General features: G+C 41.3%; 1 long non-coding RNA gene across 1 annotated transcript; it reads right to left on the bottom strand.

The window, feature by feature from the left end:
• Positions 1 to 2,228: 2,228 nt before the first annotated feature.
• On the bottom strand, positions 2,229 to 3,065 carry LOC145957047 (uncharacterized). Its single transcript, XR_014433476.1, has 3 exons — positions 2,970 to 3,065; positions 2,371 to 2,839; positions 2,229 to 2,261 (listed from the first exon to the last, which is right to left on the bottom strand). It is a non-coding gene; the product is annotated as an uncharacterized LOC145957047 (long non-coding RNA).
• Positions 3,066 to 6,095: the final 3,030 nt, after the last annotated feature.

The raw sequence follows: 6,095 nt of genomic DNA, 5'->3' as shown, positions 1-6,095 counted from the left end.
GTAGCGCCGCTAGATCAGCTTTATTGGCGGTCCGCATTGCTGCTAGGTCGGTTTCGTGCTGGGTACGCATGTTTCGCAGATCGGCGTCGTGTTGCTGCCGCATCTGTTCGACCTGGTCGATCAGTCTCCTCAACGTGGCTTCGTTGTCCATGGTAGTTGAGTGATTTGCGTCGTCTGTTGCGCGTCTGCTGTGGCTTCTAGTGAATACCATAAGCGTGGCCATAAGAGCTGTCTTGATCGGCCCCACGGTGGGCGCCAAATGTTCTTACCGGGAATCTGCCGTAGAGATGATCCTCCGAGTAAGATTGGTGAGCCTCCTTCGCTGGTACGCTTGATGCTCCAAGATGGGGGTGGTACCTACAAAAGAGACTCCGATGCTAAAGTTAGGGTTTGTATGAGTATGAGTCTCGTATAAGTAATGCACGTACCTTAGTGTGGATTAGGGTTGCATTGGGCCTTGGGCCTGAGATCAGTTGTGATCTAATTAGATAGTGGATCTCGTCTGGACCGAAATCTCCTCAGATCAGTTATGATCTGTGATAGACCATGGGCCAAGGGCCCAGTCACTAGAGCTATGGCTAGAAGAATCCAAGAAGAGTTGGACCTTGTGAAGACTAGTGGACTTGTCAAGCCCAAGGTATTCTTCACTTGGAATGCTCTATCATGAAGAGAAGGCCTAGTTCTACTTGTATATATTGTATAGTTATTACATAGTCTCTTGTATAGGTCATTTTTGCCTTTGTATTTGTGAGGCACTTTACTAGCTTTTCCTAGTGTTTGTATATTGTTTTTAAGGTAGGTTACTTGGAGAGTTTAACTCCATTTAACCTCCCTAGTTGATACATTCATCTTGTATTTTTTCAGTAGGGAAAAGGGGGGTGACATTTAGCAATGCTTGAGGGTGTGACTAGTAATTGGGTCAGAACTGGGCCTAGGCAAAATTTTGCATATTGGACTCATTTTGCTCCTAATTTTTCATAGATTTGATTTAGCTAGGTCTCATCGTCATATGTTGAACCTAACTAAATCAAATCAAACATTTTTGAATTAATTCAAGGAGCAAATATGAACCAAGGCCGCCTAACTCTTTCTCCTTGTTCTTGGCCAAAATTAGCTTGTCTACTCTTCAAGGTTTGAAGCTTGCCTTGCAAGCTTCTAAACCTTAGTAGGTTAAGCCTACCTTACCATGGTTCTTAAGTGAACCATGGTCAAGGTTAGCTTCTCCTACAAGCTAGCTAAACCGTGGGAGTTAAGCCTACCTTACCATGGTTCCTAGTGAACCATGGTTAAGGTTAGCTTCTCCTAGAAGCAACCTCCACCCTATATATTTGTAATTACCTCTCTTGTACTCACTTTTGAACAATTTGAGAAATGAAATCTGATTTTCTCTCTCACTCAAGAGTCCCTAAACCGTAGAGAACCTCCACTCTAGGTTTCCCTCAAAGTTTCTTCAAACTTTGCTTTGGTTCCTCAAGCTTCTACAACAAGCTTGAAGTAACCGAACCTCCTTGTAGACACCCAATTTCGTCCGGGGTGCACACAAACAAAGAAATGGACCTCCATTATGAAGGAAAGGAGCTTCCAAAGCAGGCAAATAACAAGACAGGACACACTAGTGGAAAAAAGGCTTTTAAAATCAGTTATTTTAGACTTTTAAAATCGGTTATGGAACCGATCTTAAAAGAGCCGATTTTGAAAAGGTTGACTTTTAAGATCGGTTATCAACCGATTTTTAAAAGTAGACTTTTAAGATCGGTTGATTTATAACCGATCTTAAAATTCTATTGAAATAAAAAAAAAAAAAACAATTTAATATGAATCTACGCTTTTCCACGTTGTAACTTGTATGGAGTCATGGGAATGTTAGAATATGCACTCTCTGCCATGGAAAAGGAATAATAATGGATATTATGTCATACATAGAATCCAATAATAACAAAATCCAAGGAAACCAGGAAGGTAAAAGTGAGTCATATTAACAAGTAAATCATAAGACACAATAAATCACATAAAAGCATGGAAAAGAAATTAACCCATTTTGACCAAACGAACATTTAAAACGATGATCAGACTTCTACAATAGAAAATCCACACTTTCCTATTGCATAGCTAGAAAGAAAATAAGGAGTCAATAAACGTAATCCTCATATTCGCTATCTCGCCTACAAAGAAATTCGGAATTGCATGTTGCAGCTATTTGGCTTTTGTGATGCAACTAACAAAATTTAAGAGGAAAACGCCGGCAAGAGCTATAGCAGTCCCTGTAGAAACAGAATATAAAAATATAAGCAACATATTGAATGGTTAAGAGAATTTCAAAACAAAAACCTTCAAACATTTTCCATTTAAACCAGAAAGAAGCAACTTTACCAAAAGCATTCACAGGTGAGACAGGTGTCTGGAAGAAGATGACAGAGCTCACAATGACGACAACCCGCTTCACACAATTGCCCACACAGTGGGTAACTGGTGATACCCTTTGCAATATCATATAAGAAACCTGCCAGCCAATTCACAGAAAACCATCACTATACTATTCAGGTATATACAGCACCATTTAACTATTACAAAAGGGAGCCATGTATAAAAATTATAGAAGAAGACCTTATTTAAGGCTTGGCGTGCAAATAGCAACGAGTAAAATCCTTATTTATAATTATAACACTAATTTTTCTTTCATATATTTGTCTCTTTAATGATGGTCATAAGTCAAAAAGCTTCCACTATCATTGTACTGTTTACGCATAATATTACCTCTTTATTAACCATGGCCTTTTTGCTAAGAACATTACGAGATTGATTTGACACATTGGATGCCATTGCACTCCAAAATCCAGCCCTGTTCACCATTCCACCAAAGCATATTACAGTTTGCAATTTTGCATGACCAAAACTTTTCTTTTCAAATCCTACCGGGTCACCTCTCCTCTTCCTCAAGAAGGATCAAGACAAAGGACCAGACATCTTACCAATTGAAAGAGGCCTCTGTAACAGACGCCAGTGCAACTCCACCAACAATAGGTACAAGGGAACCGACCACCCAAGGTGTAAGGAACTGAAAGAGAGTGAAACAAAATTAACATTGGTCGGAATTTGAATAAACAAGATGGGATAGTAGTAAGCAAATGAAAGCACAGCACTCTCCAAAACCCCCATTCTCCGAATACGCACACATCATCGAGTTCCACGTCACCAAGTTCCTCTGCGGCATTGTCACCAACACCTTGACCGCACTCTCCACGAACCCGCACTTCCCATACATTGCAATCAAAGCGTTCCCCACAAACACGTCGGAGAAAAGACCAACACGAGGAACAGGTCCTTTTGGGTCGCGGCGTCAAAGACGGAGCGAGAGTCCGCAGGGGACCCACATGAGGAGTACATGGCGATAGCGCGAGTGCTGAGAACGACGTCGTTGCGGAAATGGTGCGAGGCGGAGACCATAGCGTGAAGTTTTCGCCCAACCTCGATGTCTTTGTGGTGGCCACATGCTCGTAGTAAGAGGCCAATAGCTTCTCGAATGTGCGGAGAGGAAACGGCACCGTTTTGGGAGTGAGAGTGAAGGAGGTTGAGGGCAACGTTGAGGTTCCCGGAGTCGCAGAGATTGTGTAGGCGTTGGAGAAAGGGTTGGGTTGAGTGTGATTTGGGGGGAGAATAGGAGCCTTTCCTCTGAAAGTTGTCGGCTCTGTTAAGGGCTGTGGCCTGGACTTAGATCAGAACCTCGCCGTCTCGGAGTTGGGGATCTTCAACTTCTCGAAGCTGCAGCACTTCCGGACCCCCGGACTGCTTTCTCACTTCGCTTCGGATTCAGACAACCACCTCCTAATAAACCCCGAGGAAACGCCATCGTGAATGGGTAGAAACCCTGAGCACGAATGAAGGCCGAAATTGTACAAGCGTAGAAGGGAACATAGGATATTTAAGATCGGTTATACAGGAACCGATTTTGTATGTTGTATACAAAATCGATTCATTTATAACCGATCTTAAAAGTAGTAAAAAAAACATGATTTAAAATCAGTTAAAATATAACTGATTTTAAAAATATTTTTTAAAATCGGTTATATTTGAACCGATTTTAAATGTATATCTTTTAAGATCAGTCATAAAATAACCGATCTTAAAAGTATTCATATTATTTACAAAATTGTCACCGCGTCACTTTTAAGATCGGTTACCTTGTAACCGATCTTAAAACTTTGATTTTAAATCTAATTTTTGCACTAGTGACATCAGAAGGCCTAAAGGCCAAATAGGGTGTTTTTAGTAGCCCGGAACGGGCTGTTCCAAAATCAGAACGGCCCGTTCCAAAGTCAGAATGGGCCGTTCCAAAATCGGAACCGGGCGTTCTGAACCCCGAAATGGGCCGTTCCAATATCAGAACGGGCCGTTCCAATATAACTAAAAACACCTAAAGAGGCTTGTGTGGAACGGGCCGTTCCAAACAAGGCAAATTTGGAACGGGCCGTTCTGGAAAGGTGAAATTCGTGTTATTTTCTACTCTGGAACGGGCCGTTCCGTTTTTAGAACAGGCTGTTCCAGAGTACGAAATTTACACATAATAATTGGGCCAGAACGGGTCGTTCCGAAATCGGAACAGGCCGTTCTGGCCCACTGCTGATCCCTATAAATTGAAGCCTTGGGCACAGTTCTCAGGGCGGCCAGAGAAATTTCGAATAAGACTCCTTTGAGCACGAAAATTCTTTATCTCTCTCCCTTTTATTATATTTCTTGAGATTTGTGTCGCATCTCTATATTCTCTCTCTCTCCTATTGTATTTCTTGAGATCTGTGAGGCATACTGTAGTGTGAAAGGTCGTCACAAAGCACCTTTTCCATATTTGAAGATTCAATAAAGCTTGTTCAAGAGGTATTTCATTCAATCTTCTTTTCTTCTTTTTTATTCCTTATTTTTTATTTCCTTTTTATTATAATAAACGTCATAATGTAGATATTTTAGGGAAATTGCTTAATTTATATTTTAAGTATGTAAATAAACATTATTAAAGGGGATTTAATATTTAATCTATTAATTCTTACTACGTTATCTTCATCATAGGGTACCGATTTAGGGCGTTGTAGGGGTGCTTAATACCTTCCCTACACGTAATCGACTCCCGAACCCAATTTTATTTATCAAGGCCATTATTGAATCTTTAAAAACCTTTTCTTTTAAACACGAGCTCTGTGTCCCTTCTCTTGACATTTGAAGCACGTTATTTCTCTAGGTAACGGACATTCATATGCCCTATGACCTGGCTTCCCACAATTGTAGCAATTGTTGTGTGAAACAGAACCCACACTTCCTCCTCTAGACGTTTGGCTAGCCGTGGGAACTTGGCTTCTTTGTTGCACAAAACCTTGATTATTCACCTTAGAACTCGAATTCCCGGCAAACTTGGTGTAAGGTTTACCCTTACTAGATGACCCAAACTTATTATTCCTCATGGGTCCTCCACTCTTATAATGATTTACCCTAGCACGGTTATCCTCATCATATACTCGGCACTTGTTTACCAATTCGTGATAGTGAGTAATCCCTTGATAATTGAAAACTTGTTTAATCTCAGGGCGAAGACCACTCACAAACTTCACACATTTTTCCTCCTCATTGCCCACACCATCATACATAGGGCAGAATCTAACCAAGTCTACAAACTTAGTCACATAATCAGCCACAGAATCTTCTCCTTGCTTCAATTCAAGGAAATCCACCTGTTTCTTATATCTTACATCTCGGGGAAAGTATTTCTCCAAGAGTAGCTGCTTGAAATTCTCCCAGTTCACATGGGTACCTGCAGCTATCATTCTTTGCAGAGCACCTTGCCACCAGATGCCAGCCTCTCCAGAAAGCATGAAGGCAGCCAAAGTCACCTTCTGTATCAAAGGACATCCCATAGCTTGGAATATCTTTTCCACTTCAAAAATCCAGTCAGCAGCTCCATCAGGATTATAACCCCCACGGAAGCTTGGCGGGTTATTTCGTTGGAATCTCTCCAACCAATCTATCTCTGGTTGTTGGTTCATATTACCAAGAGCCTGAGCCATCGCTTGTAGGGCATCAGCGATTGCACGATCGTTCCTACCTCCTGCCAT

The sequence above is a fragment of the Cajanus cajan genome, chromosome 4 (assembly GCF_000230855.2).
Source record: "Cajanus cajan strain Asha chromosome 4, NIPB_CcT2T_4, whole genome shotgun sequence".
Taxonomy (NCBI): domain Eukaryota; kingdom Viridiplantae; phylum Streptophyta; class Magnoliopsida; order Fabales; family Fabaceae; genus Cajanus; species Cajanus cajan.
Note: the sequence above shows the minus strand (reverse complement) of the source record. Positions and strands in the feature narration are given on the sequence as shown.